Raw genomic sequence first — 17,942 nt, 5'->3', positions numbered from 1 at the left:
TGCGATGCCACACAGCAACTATGAACAATCTTCCTGGGATTCAGTGCTTCTGTGAATAACGACCATGTACTTGGCTAGTGTGACTACTGAACTGGGGTTTCTATGTGCTTTTGATTTTTACTCACGGATGATCAAGGACAACCATATCAGTCATTATTGTCTGATGTAGAATTCAACTTTTCTGTGTTGCCATGTTCAGTAACTATGTATTTTAAAAACTAAATGGAGAACAATCAAACAAATACATGCCTTTAAAATAAAGGATGCAAAATCCTCCTCCTCCCTCTCTCTCTCTCTATCTCTCCATCCCCTCCTGCCCCCTCTCTGTGTCCATCTCCTCTTCCCACCTCCCGTTGTTCATCTCCCCCCACCCCCCTCTGTCCATCTCCTATGTCACACCAGTTTGATCCCAACCCCCTTTCCAACAGGAGGTAGTTCTTATCCCCACAGTACTTCCTTCCAGACAATAATTGGTACAAGTACCAAGTTTGATTGAAATCGATTCAGTGGTTTAGAAGGAGAGGTGGAACATACATACATATAGCAGCTTCACCCTTGTATACAGGGTGTTACAAAAAGGTATGGCCAAACTTTCAGGAAACATTCCTCACACACAAATAAAGAAAAGGTGTTATGGGGACATGTGTCCGGAAACGCTTAATTTCCAAGTTAGAGCTCATTTTAGTTTCGTCAGTATGTACTGTACTTCCTCGATTCACCGCCAGTTGGCCCAATTGAAGGAAGGTAATGCAATTGTGCAATCACGTCATCAACACAGATTTTCTGTGAACGTTTGGGCAGGCATTGTTGGTGATGTCTTGATTGGGCCCCATGTTCTTCCACCTACGCTCAATGGAGCACGTTATCATGATTTCATATGGGATACTCTACCTATGCTGCTAGAACATGTGCCTTTACAAGTATGACACAACATGTAGTTCATGCACGATGGAGCTCCTGCACATTTCAGTCGAAGTGTTCGTATGCTTCTCAACAACAGATTCGGTGACCGATGGATTGGTAGAGGCGGACCAATTCCATGGCCTCCACGCTCTCCTGACCTCAACCCTCTTGACTTTCATTTATGGGGGCATTTGAAAGCTCTTGTCTACGCGTCCCCGGTACCAAATGTACAGACTCTTCGTGCTCGTATTGTGGATGGCTGTGATACAATATGCCATTCTCCAAGGCTGCATCAGCGCATCAGGGATTCCATGCGACGGAGGGTGGATGCATGTATCCTCGCTAACGGAGGACATTTTGAACATTTCCTGTAACAAAGTGTTTGAAGTCACACTGGTACGTTCTGTTGCTGTGTGTTTCCATTTCATGATTAATGTGATTTGAAGAGAAGTAATAAAATGAGCTCTAACATGGAAAGTAAGCATTTCCAGACACATGTCCACATAACAATTTTCTTTCTTTGTGTGTTAGGAATGTTTCCTGAAAGTTTGGTCTGCTCGTATTGTGGATGGCTGTGATACAATACGCCATTCTCCAAGGCTGCACCAGCGCATCAGGGATTCCATGCGACGGAGGGTGGATGCATGTATCCTCGCTAACGGAGGACATTTTGAACATTTCCTGTAACAAAGTGTTTGAAGTCACACTGGTACGTTCTGTTGCTGTGTGTTTCCATTTCATGATTAATGTGATTTGAAGAGAAGTAATAAAATGAGCTCTAACATGGAAAGTAAGCGTTTCCGGACACATGTCCACATAACATATTTTCTTTCTTTGTGTGTTAGGAATGTTTCCTGAAAGTTTGGCCGTACCTTTTTGTAACACCCTGTAGATATGTCACATATATTGCACACATATATGTCTGACTGACAGCTGTTTGACACAATGTGTGTGTGTGTGTGTGTGTGTGTGTGCTTCACACTTTTAAAGTATTCCAGGCCAACTATGTAAAGGAAAGAAATACCAACAGGTTGTTTCAAATATTGTCACACGTATTCCCTTCTCATGCCCACACTACTCCTGACAGTAGCAGGGTTTCTTCCTCCCACACTATTTTCGTACAAATAATGAGTCATGTACACATCAAATATGGTCAACTGCTCCAGGCATTTCTGAGTTATACTCTTATATCAGCCTTTTTCACCCCCACCCTCTCCCATTGGGTAGTCTTACCGGCATGTGATATGTGTCCCAAGTTTGGTAGAAACTGCTTCAGATGTTATATAGATATGCTGATCAGTCTTTGCTCCAACATTCCCCCCCCCCCCCCCCCCTCCCACCCAACTTCAGTGGTGAAACATCATCAGGACTGTCGCTAATGAGCCTAGTGATCCTGAAACATATGGATTTGATAAATTCTGCAGCCAATAATACACTCTACGAAAGAAAAAAAAGTATAAAAGAATAACAATGGTAAAGAAATTGGTAGAGTGATGTACAGGCACAGACAAATTACAAATTATTACAATTTCAGAAAAATTGAATGATTTACTCAGTAGAATGAGGTTCATAAAATGAGTAAGTCAATAACACATTGCTCCAACTCTGGCCCTTATGCAAACAGATATTTGGCTTGGTGTTTTATCCCCAGTGATGCCATGTCAAATCCTGTTCAATTGGCACACGATATCATCAAAAGCTTGAGCTGGTTGGAGAGCCCTGCCACAATGTGCCAAACCTTCTTAATTGGGGAGAGATCTGGTGACCTTCGTGGCCTAGGTAGGGTTTGGCAAGTACAAAGACAACCAGTAGAAACGCTCCCCATATGCGGGCACACATTATCTTGCTGAAATATAAGCCCAAGATGGTGTATCAAGAGGGGTAACAAAATGTGGTGTTTAATATTGGCAATGTATTGCTGTGCTGTAAGGGTGCCACATATGACAATCAAACAGGTCCTGCTATGAAATGAAATGGCACCACACACTACCACTCCTGGCTGTCAGATCGCATGGCAGGCGACAGTCAAGTTGGTATGTCACCTTTGTCTAGGGTATTTCCAGACACATCTTCAGCATGGAATCTCATTGACTGGAGTAGAATTGTCTTTAGTGATGAGTCCCATTTATAAATAAGCCCTGATGACCACTGAAGAAGTGTCTGGAGACGCCACACACAGCAGGGGGATACCAAGTTGATTGTCGCCTGTCATACAGTCTAACAACCAGGAGTGATGGTGTGGAATGCCATTTCATTTCATAGCAGGGGCGCTTTAGTTGTCACCCATATGCTTGCTAATCCTACCTTGACCAGCCAGGTCACCAGATCTCTCCACAATCGAGAACATTTGGAGCATTATGGGCAGTATCCTCCAACCAGTTCAGGATTTTGAAAATCTGACATACCAGTTGGGCAGGATACGGGGCAATATCCCTCAGGGGGACATCCAACAACTACACCAGTGAACACTAAGCTGAATAACTACTTATATAAGGGCCGGCGGTGGACCAACACGTTATTGACTTGCTCAATTAGGCAACTCTTGAATAAATCATCCAATTTTTCCAAAATTGTAATCATTTGTTTGTCCGTACATAGATGTCATATCTACCAATTTCTGTCCCATTCCGACAATTCTTTTATGGTGCATTTTTTCCCTTACAGTGTATACGCACTTTGCACCAACTGGATTGTGAAGCAATCTGCTAGTGCCACCATCATGCAGGAACACCAATTGGACAGGCATAAATAACAGTAAAGAAGAACTATTGTTTCACCATTACTCTACCTCCTATGAGAGGTAGCTGGTTCTTATCCCACAGTGCTTCTTTCCAGACAATAAGTGGTGTGTGTACCAAGATTGGTTGAAATCGACCCACTGGTTTAGATGTGGAACACACAAACACAATGAGGTCTCCTGAATAGGATGACCTCCTACATGCCAACCAGCATGGACTCCGAAACATCGATCACGTGAAACACATCTTGCACTTTTCTCTCATGACATACTGAAAGCTTCGGATCAAGGCAGTCAGGCAGCTGAAATATTTCTTGATTTCAGAAAAGCATTTGACTCAGTAACACACGCACACTTATTGCCAAAAGTATGATCATATGGGGTATCAAGTGGAATTTGTGAGTGGATTGAGAACTTCTTGATAGGAAGGGAGTGCCATGTCATTTTGGATGGAAAGTCATCTTCAAATGTAGAAGTGACTTCGGGTGTGCACCAGGGAAGTGTGTTGGGACCCTTCCTGTTCATGTTGTATACTAATGATCTTGCAGACAGTATTAATAGTACATGAGGCTTTTTGCAGTTATCTATAATCAAATACTGTCTAAAAGAAGCTGCATAAATATTCAGTCAGATCTAATAAGATTTCAAAGTGGTGCAAAAATTGGCAACTTGCTTTAAATGTTCAGAAACGTAAAACTGTCCACTTCACTTAACGGAAAAATATTGTATCCTATAACAATAACATCAATGACCTGCAGATCGAATTGGCCAACTCATGCAATTATTTGAATGTAACACTTTGTATGAATATGAAATAAATTGAACATGTAGGCTCAGTTGTGGGTAAAGCAGGAGGCAGATTTTGGTTTCTTGCTAGAATGCTGGGAAAGTACAATCACTCTACAAAGGAGAATGGTTACAAATTGCTTGTGCAGCCCATTCTAGAATACTGCTTGAGTCTGTGAGACTCATATCAAATAGGACTCACAGGGGTTATTGATCACATACAGAGAAGGGCAGCATAAAGAGTCACAGCTTTGTTTGACTTGTCGGAAAGTGTTACAGAGATATTCAAGAAATAGCTGGCACTCTCTTGAAGATAGACATTAACTATTCTGAGAAAGTATACTAATAAAGTTTCAAGAACCAGCTTTAAATGACGATTCTACAAATGTACTAAAATCCTCTATATCTTGTTCACATAAGGATCCTGAAGACAAAGCAACCGTTCTTCCTGTGCTCCATATGTGAATGTAAAAACACAAATTCCTAATAAGTGATACAATCAATGTACCCTCTGCCATGCACCTGTACAATGGTTTGCAGAGGATAGGTATAGATGTACACATAGTAAATAGAGATACATAGTATTATTGTTCTAGGGTATAAGTCAACAACAGAATCATCAACCCGTATGAAAATTGGAACCTAGTGTAATGTACCAGTAATAAAAATTTTAGCAAATTACAGTAAAAATAACAAACTACGAAATGGATTTAGATAATATGTACAATTCTGGATAAGGTATATATCTGCAATGCATAAAAAATTGTTTGTATTTATGATGACGGATTATGATTGCAAAGTATGGTGACACTTGGGCCAATGCCTTGATTTTCTTTCAAGATAGTTGCCGTAACAGTATTTTTATTTAGTCGTCTGTGTTTGTTGAAAGGAAATTTTGACACCAGCTCCAACCACATAGATGTCCTTGAAAATAAAGTTAATATAAAGGAATAGTAATATATATTTTTGGATTTAATAACAACTTTCTTGAATATGATACTAGCATAATTTCAAACAGATCATGCACCTGTGTAGAAACAAATGTGCCAATTAAATAATTAACGTTACAGTAATAACTTGACAACTTGAATGTGATTGTACAATAAATAGACTTAACACTCAAATACAAAACTAGCTCACTTTGGCAGATGGCAGAAGCTACAGGTCACCTAAAGCTCTATTTTCTTTTACTGGCATCGATTCACCTGTATTATTTCTTCATGTTGCATTCCCTATTTACTCTGCATTGTGTTAATTAACGTGTGTTCGGAAGTAGAAGAACAAATTCAGGGAAGTATGCAGGGACGATTGATAGCAAACAGAAGCGACAGGATTGGTGAAATCGAAGTTGATGGATTCATGTTGAATAATGGTGCTTGTAACAACTAATTCCCTATCAATTCTCAAAGACAATACGAAATTAAAAAGATCCAATAGTAAAATTTGCATTGTTGCAATAATCGCCTTGTTAAAGCTGGCTTTAGTCATGTAGTTCTGTTTTGTTGACTACTCGTAAACCAGGGCCCACCAGAGAGTGTGATAATACCTGGGACCCACCTACAAAACGGTAAATGTACGTAGTTTGAAAAATTCTGCCTGTAAGGGAAACGCTACCACGAGTTTCTACAGGCAATAACGGTGATTTTACACAAACAACATTACCACTTCAAACTAATTCAGAGAAACGAAAAAAAGCTTAACATCACTGACGAACTTAAAAATTTTAATGTACCTATTATTTTCGCCACGAGTTTCTAGTGATTTCCCAGGATCAACTTCGCAAAACTTACGAAATTCTCACAAATATGAAGTTGCTTCGGTGTACGTTACTCCCCGTTTTATCGGTTGACACAGAGGGAGCAAAAAAAATTTACTTTTGCTCTCCTGCTCACAACATTCAGTGACATTATTAATTACCGTATTTCTTCTGCTGCTTTCCTTAAAGTACTACCGCTTGTCATTTCCGAGAAGTGGAAATAGAATCTGATGCCGCCCGTGATAAGCGAGGAATCGCTTTGTCACTCATCAGTAGATTATTAATGTGCGATACATTACAATACGGCCTCACAACAATCACTTGACAATGGCTACATACGCAAGGTTATGTGTTAGATTGCCGGGGTTGACATAGCGGGCCCAAGTTGATTGACTTCTGGCGTTGAGCACCAGTGAGCCCATAACCAGCGGTTCCCAACCTTTCCCTCTGACGGAACACTTCGAAAATCCTGGTACTTTGATGGAACGCCTGTTTTATTTTGAAAGTTAATGAATTACCGATACCGTCATAAAATATTTTCGTGAAGAATATAAAAACTGGAAGAAATGCCAAATGTTATTGGTAATAACGCGCACCTGACTTTTTGAGGTGTGAACAGTGGTCGATTGCCATATATACACCCGTTAAATTAGTATCGTAAACATTTCGAAAAGAAAACGTCATATTATTAACAGCTTTTCGCGGAGCACTTATTCAATTCCCGCGGAGCACTAAAGTTTCGTGGAGCAGACCTCGCCCCAGCTATACACAGTTTCATGGTAAACATACCATCAACTGAAATGTCAATGGAAATACAGCGCGATGCTGTGAAAATACCACCTTACTGGCGAAAAAATGTGAAAATGTTGTTTTCGCAAGTGAAATCTCAATTCGTTAGAAGTAGATAATGAAGCTGTCGCGCTAATTTAAGATTTCATGTCCATTGTCAGCTTCCCCGTATCCAGACTTATAGGCACGTCTCATAAACCAGACAATGAAGACTAAAAAAATGACGACTGGGGCAAAAATCATGTAGTATATTTCTGTGCAGCGGAAGGAGGAGAGCCATGAACAACAAACTAAAAATCCTGACCGGTGGGGGTGAGTTTGGCGGGGGAGGGAGGGGTATGTAAAGGTCACTTGGCGAAGAGTTCTCGGGCTTCCAGCCGGGTGGCTGTGTCTTCAAACTGCGACGTTTCGACGAATGACATACTCATCATCTTCTGGCGAAGTGCCGAGACTTTGCGGATGCCGGTCCCTTTATACCTGCGGTGTGGCCCCCACCACCTGGCCGCGGGAGGCTGGGTCCATAGGAGCCGGCGGGCGGGGTGGAAGGGGAAGCGGGTGCATCGTTCGTGTCTGCGTCAGAGCATTCTGATCGCGTCTCGTGAGCTGGACGGTTCTTGTTGCGTTCCTGGCGTATTGCGGCTAATGCTGGATTCCAGGCCGCGCTCAGTTGATAGCCTTCGTCCCTGTTCACAAGATTCTCGTGGACGCGTATTTCTATTGATCCCAATAGCTCCCGGCTCGGCACAGCACTCTGGTGTTTTCGAAATCAAAGGTGTGGTTTTCTTTGATGATATGTTCAGCTATAGCAGATTTCTCTATCTGTCCAAGTCGAACATGCCTGATGTGTTCCTCGCACCTTTTAGAGATGCAGCGCTGCGTTTTGACCAATGTACTGCACACCACATTCGCAGGCAATGCTGTATATACCAGGTGTGTTTAGTTTGCATGGGTCTTTAGCTGAGCCCAGCAGCTCTTTCGTCTTCGGTGGTGGTCGGAAGACGGTATTTATGTTTGATTTTCTTAATAGTCTCCCGATTTTGGCTGATGTGGGCCCCAAATATGGAAGAAAGGCGAGTCTCTTGTTAACTTCCTCTTCCTCTTCCTGAAATTTGTCAGCCTGTATCCTCTTGAAGGCCCTGCCAATGTGTGTTTCACCGTACCCGTTTTTCCGTAATACCTCTCTTATGTGGTGTAATTCGTCTGAGAGGCTTTCTTTGTCACAAATGACGCGCGCCCTATGTACCAAGGTGGTCAGTACTGACTGGCGTTGCGCCGGATGGTGGCAGCTGGTTGCATGGAGGTACAGGTCTGTGTGTGTCTTTTTTCTATATACTGAATGGCCCAGCGTGTCATCCGCTTTCTTCCTGATCAGTACGTCCAGTAATGGAATACAGCCATTCTCTTCTACTTCCATCGTGAAGGTGATATTCTCATGTATGCCGTTTAGGTGGTCCATAAACTCCTCCAGTGCCTGCCTGCCATGCTGCCAAATCACGAAAGTGTCGTCCACATAGCGGAAGAAGTGCCTGGGTTTACGGTGAGCAGTTTGTAGTGCCACCTCCTCAAAGTGTTCCATATAAAGATTCGCGATCCCTGGAGCAAGGGGAGATCCCATGGCCACTCCATCCACTTGTTCATAATGCTCTCCATTGCACTTGAAGTAGGTGGTCGTAAGTGCATATTCAAAGAGCTTCACTGTTTCAGGCTCGAAGTGCTGATTAAGGAGCGCCAAGGCGTCTTGTAGTGGTACTTTCGTGAACAAGGAGGTGACGTCGAAGCTCACGAGTAGGTCATCACTCTGTATTCGGATGTCCTTCAGTATTCTAACGAAATCTGCGGAGTTTTACACGTGATGACTGCAGTGTCCCACCAGTGGTTTCAATAGTGTCGCCAGGTATTTGGCCAGTCCATAACTGTGCGATGGATTCGGGCAAACTGCAGTTTAAACATGGTAGATGGTCATAAAAAGCCAAAATACGCAGGAGGCTGTGGTACACACAAGCCTTCGTAGTTCTGTGCTTGAGCAACAGTGGAACGCGGACAGCTATGTCTTCCAGGGTGCTGGTCACATGTAACAACAGCAACCAGAACGACAACAATCACGATTCAGTGACAAGGCACGGACAAAGACTTTACACGTGCGCTTGGTTGGGGGGCGGGGCTTGTGCAATGTTCGGGGCTGTTGCTAACGTTTCCTGTAACAGGTCCGCTATAATTTGTTCTTGCGATAACTGTTGCAGTCAGTTCAATGTAATTTTTTCGTTTGTTCGACATTTTAATTCTGTATTTACATTCTTTGTGTATTCAAATGTATGTCGCCATCGTGTTCTGAAGCTGATTAAAAGTTGGTAATGTTTCCCCCGGTATTCTAATACGCATACATGAATAGCTGCCGAATTTCCATTTGCAACGCACTTCGTACATCATTCATTTTTCATAACCAAATAAAATACTGTACTTTGGTTTAGAATCATGTTATGGTTTCTTAATGACAAGAGAATACCTTTGACTGTTACGTTTACTTAAAAAGCAGCATGTATGCGTACATACAGCATCGCCATATGCATGAGAACTTCTATTGCAAACCAATTCAGATACAACAAAAGTTTGAGTTGATAGAATTTTATGCTGTTTCCTCCAGTGTTTCATACAATTGTCAGTTTTTTTAAGCAGGGCATTAGAATGTTTCTGGTGACTTGTTCATAGTTCCTCAAGTACCCATCCGTTACACTACCGCGAGTTAAATGTCACGTGATTGATCGAACAAGGTCGATACTGTATCGCGGGTTTCTGCGTATCTGGAGAAGTGGAGCCCATTCCAATGGAAGTATTTTTTGCGAAGCTCTACCCTACTGAACTCCTCAAAATAAATTTCTACGAAACCTAAATAGCCAAAGCTTCATCTGTAATCTAACACGACTCCTATATTAATCTATTAAACGCTATAAAAATGTTTACCTTAGCAGCAAGAGTGTAATATAAGTCGATTCTGTAGTTTTCGAATGACGAATTAGTGCAAAAAACCTCGTCTTATAATCAGGTAAATACGGCATTTAAGCAGCTTATTTTAGACAGTATTTGATTACAGATAACAGCATGATCTGCAAAGAGTCTGATGTTACTGCTAATATTGTCCGCAAGGTAATTAATATACAACATGAGTATGAACAGCAAGGAACCCAACAGACATCTCCAGGGCACATGAAGTTACGTGTACACGTGACAATAATTCTCTACCCAAGATGACATACTGTGTCTTCCCTACCGAAAGTCCACAATTCAGTCACAAATTTCACTTGATACCCCATATGATCGTACTTCTGACAATAAGCATAAGAGTGAGCCTTCTTGTAGACAGATATGACCTATGCGTTTTCCCAAGAACTGGGCACAGTTTTTTGTTTGAGGCATCTGTGACTTTTTATAGTTAGACAAGGAGCTAACTCAGTTGCAAATAAAGTATAGAATCTGATAGGGATTCCGTCGGGCCCTGGATCTTTTTTCAGTTTTAATGATTCCAGCTGTCTCTCAACACCACTGACACTAATACTTATTTCACTCACCGTTTCAGTGGTAAGAGCATTAAATTGGAGCATTTCACCAGGGTTTTCCTTTGTAAAGGAACATTTTAAAATGTAGTTAAGCATTTCAGCCTTTACATAAAAGCACTCTGTCGTCAGGCCACAAGTGGCCCATCATGACCATCTGACCGCCGTATCATCCTCAGCTGAGGATGCGGATAGGAGGGGCGTGTGGCCAGTTTTCTTTGACCGGAACCGCTACTATTTGTTCAAGTAGCTCCTCAATTGGCATCACGAGGCTGAGTGCACCCCAGAAAACGGCAACAGTGCATGGCGGCCCGGATGGTCAACCATCCAAGTGCCGGCCATGCCCGACAGCGCTTAACTTCGGTGATCTGACGGGAACCAGTGTATCCACTGCGGCAAGGCTGTTGCCCAGCTTTTACATAGCTACCCTCAATTTCAGTTCTTTTCTCATTTACTACAGATTGGTCACTAACTTTGGTGCAGCTAACAGCCTTAACATATGACCAGAATTTGTTAGGGTTTTGTGACAGATCATTTGACAACATTGTGCTACGACAGTCATTGAAGGCTCTATGCTTTGGACTCTTGACAGTTAAAAGCATTTCATTGAGCATTTCTCTATATAAAGCCCTATGCTATGTTTAACAACTATCGTACAGTAATCTGTGTTTCTTTAGAAGTTTCCTTACAGTGACTGTATACCATGGAGGGTCCCTCTCATTATCAACTGTTCTACTGGGTACATACCTATCCAGTGAATCGTCAATTATTCTTTTATAAACTTGAGCCATATTTCCTCTATGTAGTGTTTGAGCACCAGGAAGGGGGTTGGTAAATGTGGTGTCTTGTTGCTGCCCATCATTAACAGCACAATCTAAAGCCATCTAACAATGTTGTAGTCACTTGGTGGTGAATTAGTGAATGACCAGAAAGTTATTGCACTCCCCTCACCATGAAATGTGTTACTGGTAGACTGCATAAATCTCTTCCAGTCAGGAACTTCTGTACTTGTAGAGCGGGCTGTGCCATGTGGAGCCACTTATCACACATCTGCAGTATATCTTGTAAGGTGAGTGCCAATGTGTCTGATGCGATCGGACTGATCATGTGTAATCTAGAAAAATAATCTCCTGTAATGAACTGTTGAAATACCTGAAGCTCCATAACACAATGATGACCTACTTCTGTTACAAAAGGAAGAAATTTAAGCATCTGACCATCTTCATATGTTGGGAGAGCTAAGGCTGGGGTGATTCCCCAGGTACGATAATCTTTGTAATCCAGAATGCAGTGGAGTGTGCGCTGATATGAAACTTTGTGGCAGATTAAAACTATGTGCTGGACTAAGATTAACACACAGAATCTTTGCATTTCGTGGGCAAGTGCTCTACCGACTGAGCTACCCGACCGTGCTTCATGACCCATCCTCACAGCCTTATTTCTGCCAGTACTTCCTCTCCTACCTACCAAACTTCACAGAATTTCTGCAAAACTTGCAGAATTTGCACTTCTGGAAGAAAGCGTATTGTGGAGAGATGGCCTAGCCACAGCCTGGGGGATGTTTCCAGAATGAAATTTCACTCTGCAACAGAGTATGCCCTGATATGAAACTTCCAAGCATATTAAAACTGTGTGTCAGATCAGTACTGAGATTTGGGACCTTTGCCTTTTTCAGACTACCCGAGTACAACTCATGACCACCTGTACTCACAGCTTTACTTCCACCAGTACCTTGTCTCCTACCTGCTAGTCCTGCAAGTCTTGCAGGTGAACTTCTGTGAAGTTTGGAAGGTAGGAGAGAAGATTCTGGTGGAAGTAAAGCTATGAGGATGGGTTGTGAGTTGTGCCTGGGTAGCTCAGCTGGTGGAGCACTTGCCCACAAAAGACAAAGACCCTGAGTTCAAGTCTCAGTCTGGCACACAATTTTAATCTGTCAGGAAGTTTCACATCATGCACACTCTGCTGCAGGGTGAAAAGTTCATTCTGGAAGCATACCCCAGACTGTGGCTAAACCATGTCTCTGCAATATCCTTTCTTCCAGAAGAGCTGGTCCCGAATGTTTCACAGGAGAACTTCTGTGATATTTGGAAGCTAGGAAATGAGATACTAGCGCAAGTAAAGCTGTGAGGATGGGTCATGAGTCATGCTTGGGTAGCTGAGTCAGTAGAGCACTTGCACACAAAGGTAAAGGTCTCGAGTTCGAATCTCGATCCAGCACACAGTTTTAATTTGCCACGAAGTTTCAGTTTTTGTGCTTTCAGAAAGAGACTGCAGCACACATGTAATGACCTCTATTATTTAAAACTGAATAAAAAGTATACAACTTCTATTACTGGACTTGCTGGAGATGAAATCTGAAAAATGTTCCACGGTAGAACATTCTCTCCTATGCAAAAATGTTTGGAAATGGAAACACTATGCTGAAAACAGTACAGTGAACACCTACCGGTCCTTGAGGTCTTTAATGAAGATTTCTATGGCCAGTTCTTCTTGTGGATGTTTGCCAGTCAGTTATTGGTACAGATCTTTTTAGTTATTATGGTGTGCTGCTTGATGTTAACTCAAAAACATTGCTTCACTGACAAACTTTAATTGTTAGTACAGGCTCTGTACCATACCTGTTCACAGTTTAATGCTTTTGATTGACCCACAGCACCAGTATCAAGGCTTGTTAAAGAGATGGTTGGAGCAACCTAATTACAGCTTTCCTGAAATTAATGTGCAACACACTGTCACAACTGAAGGACCACCAGCATATCTACAAGCCAGATGCTTGTCAACAGAAAAATTAGTTCAAGCAAAACTCTAATGTCAAGAGATGATTAAGCTTGGCATATGCCCTTGTAAAAGTTGCTGGTCTAGTCCTCACCACTTTGTTCCAAAGAAAGATGTAACTTGGCATCCCTGTGGAGATAAAGAGCTTTAAATGCCACAGTGCCAGACCACTATCCAATTCCTCATTTACAAGATTTCAACTGCTAATTCACTTACAGAAAAATATTCTCTAAAACTGGTCTTATTTGAGCTTATCATAATATCCCTGTTATGACAGAAGATGTGCCTAAAGCAGTTATGATTACACCTTTTGGACTTTTAGAGTTTTTGAAGATACCATTTGGTCTCTGCAGTGCAGCACAGTCATTCCAGCAATTTATTCGCACCATTCTGAATCATTTTTTTCCCTTTGCATTTTCACATTCAGTTGATATTTTCTTTGCTTTAACATCACATGAAGAACATATGAGGGTCTGAGAGTACAAGTGGTACAGGTGAAATTTCACAAGAAAATGATATAAATGCTCATTTGGAAAGCTAAAATGTGGAACTCTTCTGAGTAAAAGAAGTACAAGCGATTTCCAGCATAGTGCTCCACTCTGTGATGATAAAGTTTAAGCTCTATGTCAATACCTGAACTGCATTTAGAATACAACTAGTATAAGTGAAACTGCAGTCAGAGGGAGAATTGCTGCCTTGTTGAATGAAGGTCGAGGTATGCATGAAGGGTAATTAAAAAGTTTCTATTCGAAGGCTGTATAGTCCAGAGTCAGTATGCCAATCAAGCAAAATTGCATTGATGCACCAGGTTTAAGATACCTGTTTGGTAAAACACTGTGTCCTGCTATGTGAAGAAGTCCATAACTGCCTGCTGGACATCTTCAGCCAATAGGAATTATCAACCTTTCAAGGCCTTTTTTAGGGGACCAAAGGCATGGTAATCACATGGTGGGAGATCAGGAAGATAGGGTGTGTGCTCAAGTGTCTCCCACTTGAGTTTCCATAACTTCTGCATTACCACATTTGGGATATGGGGATTTGCATTGTCAGCAAGCAGCAGCACTCCTTGGTTCACCATTCCACAGTGGTGGTTTTTGACAGATATGCTGCCACGTACACATTCTTTATTCTCCAGTGAATGTCTGCTGATGTTTGTCTTTAGATGCTAAGTAAAGGATAATAGTACATTGGTCCTGTTTGGAGGCATTTGGTAATAAAATCATCATAGCTTGCATTTCCACATTTATCACACACACTTTGGCAAGGCACAGATGCCACAGTAATCACTTGCTACATGACAGTGCTTCTGTGTCTGCTTTGGAGTCACACTGTGTTGCATACATACTGAAGCAATGCCTTCAGACAGAAAGTTTTCGATTGTCACTTACAGGTCTTTTTTTTATTTTTTATTATGTACAGCAGTAGCCTAATGTGTATTCAAGTAAGAGTACTTATACAAATATTTAATGCATGTTTAAGATGCCATATTTTTAAACACTGCTAGTATATGTTTAGGTAAAATCAGCATATTGATGCAATAGATGACAAGGTCCTTGGGCCTGGCCCTACATATATGGAATGCGATGAAGATTTTGGGTTCTCTCAAAAGACAAACACTTCAAACATGTTTCTTCCCCAAGACAAGATTGAAGCAGTGAATCAGGTCAGCAGAAAATTTTCTGTGGTGGAAATGAAAACAGTAAACTTTCTTTCAATTAAATCTGTGGAAGTCATAGCAAATTTTCTGAAGACACAGAAGGAAACAAAATACAATGGAGGAATACAAAGTGGATCTGAATCAGTAAAGAAAATCCTCAAACAGTGCTGATCTTCAGTTTGCAGAAGCAGATTTTAGGAGGCCCATCGGTACCTCTTCTGCAGCCTTTGCTTCAAGATTAATTTGAAACAAAATTAGAGAAATGGAAATAGCATCAGGAGATCTCTTTATCATGAGTTCTATAACAGGATATCCCATTCACAAACAGCAAACATGGGTGTATGAAGAGGGAGTGGAGAAAGAAGAGGACATGGTCAAACTAGAGGACAAGTAAGACTGAAAAATGCAGAACACAATGGTAAAGTGTGATGAGTCTTGCCCCAGAAGGACATTCTTCAAGAGATACCACAGAAGGAAATGATAACGATTCTATATACACTGACTGTGAGGGGATCACGGAAAGTGACTATGAATAATCTTTTGTATTTGTGGGAACCACAAAAATATACCGAGTGAGGTGGCACAGTGGTTAGCGCACTGAACTCGCATTCGGGAGGACGACGGTTCAATCCCGTCTGCAGCCATCCTGATTTAGGTTTTCCGTGATTTCCCTAAATCGTTTCAGGCAAATCCCGATTTCCTTCCCAATCCTTCCCTAACCCGAGCTTGCGCTCCATCTCTAATGACCTTGTTGTCGACGGGACGTTAAACACTAACCACCACCACCACCACCACCACAAAAATATATTTTTGTTTTGATATTTTAATTTTATCTGCCATTTACCTGTTGTTTTTTAGCTTGTTATATTAATTTCACTTTAATTACACACATGGCCTTGTTTTATAATGAACATGTATTGTACTGTGTATATCATGTGTGTTGTACCAAAAATTCTTTAAAATATAACATGGTAAACAAAATGTTTTTGCACTTGTACCTCTTTTACTCTAAAAAGTATAAGTATTTTAATAACTTCCTAAAAATAATGTAGTGGTACTACAATCTTTAACCACACCTTCAACTATACACAGGCTAACTGACCATTAGGAAAAAATATCTGATATTTGGATAGTAATTCACATAAATGATAAACATCCATTTAACTTTGGCAGTCATTTACTCAGTTTGCTTTGACAAGCACTTGTTTTCTCAGCCCCTCATACAACGTATCTGCAAAAGCTTCTTGAAAGGCTGGATAAATATCACCATAATAGTAATGTGGGAAAATGTATTATTTGAGAGCAAAAGGTATTATTCTTGGGTTACACTGTGTCATATTAAAGAATTCCACCATTAGTGGAAGAAAAAATGAGACAAATCATTAAAGAAGTTAAAAGAAGAACCAGCTAATGCAACTCAGCTTGCTCATTCCTCAATAGACCTTGCCTTACTGTTAGTGGTTGATGCTTCAGACTATGCTACAGGTGCTTCTTTACATCAGTTATGAGGGCGAACACTTTAAACAATTGTGTTTTTTTCCAGGTCTCTCACCAACACACAACATAACTATAGTACCTATGATCGTGACTTGTTGACAGCATATTCGGTACTCACTTTCATTATCTTCTGGCAGTAAGAGAATTCACAATATTCACAATCCATTAACATTTGCCTTTAAACAGCACCCAGAAAAAACAACATCCAGGCAACTGTACTTTCTAGAATTTCTTAGTCAATATTTAATATGTTTCTGGAGGAGAAAATATTTCTGCTGATACATTTTGCAGTATTGTGGCCATCATGTTACCACCCATCATTTCATATGAAGATTGTAATAATTTTGTGTGGCACAAGGATTAGTGCAAGTCTGTCAATTGGATGCAACTCGGTAGCTTCATGTCCCTAACCATTCCTGTTACCCACAAAGAAAAAGAAAACCTACAGTTTAGCGTTGAGTCTAAACCAGGTGTCACTTCTGGTGGCTGCTCACATCATTGAGAGGTGAAGACTAGGTTAAAATGCAGACTGAAAAATTCATGGTCTGACCAGGATTCGATTCTGCAACTTCTTGGTTTGCAGGCGCATGTTGTGTTGCTAGGCCACCAGTACCAACCACATGAAGATATTGTCAAGGCACAAAGCAATGATCTAGAAATGGCCAGAGTGAATAATTAAGAGTCCTGTTACCTAATGGATCACAGCAAGCTTTAAATGTAGAAAAATATAATTAATGCAGATGAGTAGGAAAAACAAACCCATAATGTTTGGATACAGCATTAGCAGTATCCTGGTTGACACAGTCACATTCTTTAAATATCTGCGCATAATGTTGCAAAGTGATATGAACTGTGAGGACTGTGGTAGGGAACACAAATAGTCAACTTTGGTTTTTTGGGACAATTTTTGGAAAGTGTGGCTCATTTGTAAAGGAGACTGCATACAGAGCACTGGTTTAACTTGTTCTTGAGTACCAGGTTGGATTAAATGAAGGCATTGAAGCAATTCAGAGGCAAGCTGCTAGATTTGTTACTGGTACATTCAAAGAACATGCAAGCGTTACGCAGCTGCTTCGGCAACTCAAATGGAGGGAAAGTGACTTTCTTTTCAAGGAACAGATATTGAAAAAATTTAGAGAACTGGCATTTGAAGCTGACTACCAAACAATTCAACTGTTGCCAACATACACTGGGTATAGGAGTCACGAAGATAAGATACGAGAAATTATGTCTCTGACGGAGGCATATAGATTGTCATTTTCCCCTTGCTCTATTTGTGGGTGGAACAGGAAAGAAAATGAAAAGTATTTGATTCTGCCGAGCAACAGTCATACAGTATTTTTTGAAACAACACACCACCATTTGACTGTATATTACTGTATTTTTCTTCTGTACAATCTAGATATAATCTTTTATGCCATTATTGAGTACAATGCTTAAAATTCTTGGACATTAACATGTCATATCTGGCAAAGTCAGCCCAAAGCTAGACTA

At 41.0% G+C, this 17,942-nt stretch overlaps 1 protein-coding gene and 1 pseudogene across 1 annotated transcript in view; both read right to left on the bottom strand.

Moving 5' to 3' along the window:
- LOC124789901 (hemocytin-like) overlaps positions 1–17,942 on the bottom strand; it is a 543,737-nt gene that overhangs the window by 506,140 nt on the left and 19,655 nt on the right. The gene's annotated exons all lie outside the window — the stretch shown is intronic.
- Positions 10,811–10,928, bottom strand: LOC124791177 (annotated as a pseudogene).

Source organism: Schistocerca piceifrons, chromosome 3, assembly GCF_021461385.2.
Source record: "Schistocerca piceifrons isolate TAMUIC-IGC-003096 chromosome 3, iqSchPice1.1, whole genome shotgun sequence".
Lineage (NCBI taxonomy): Eukaryota > Metazoa > Arthropoda > Insecta > Orthoptera > Acrididae > Schistocerca > Schistocerca piceifrons.
This window is presented reverse-complemented; position numbering and strand designations above follow the sequence as displayed.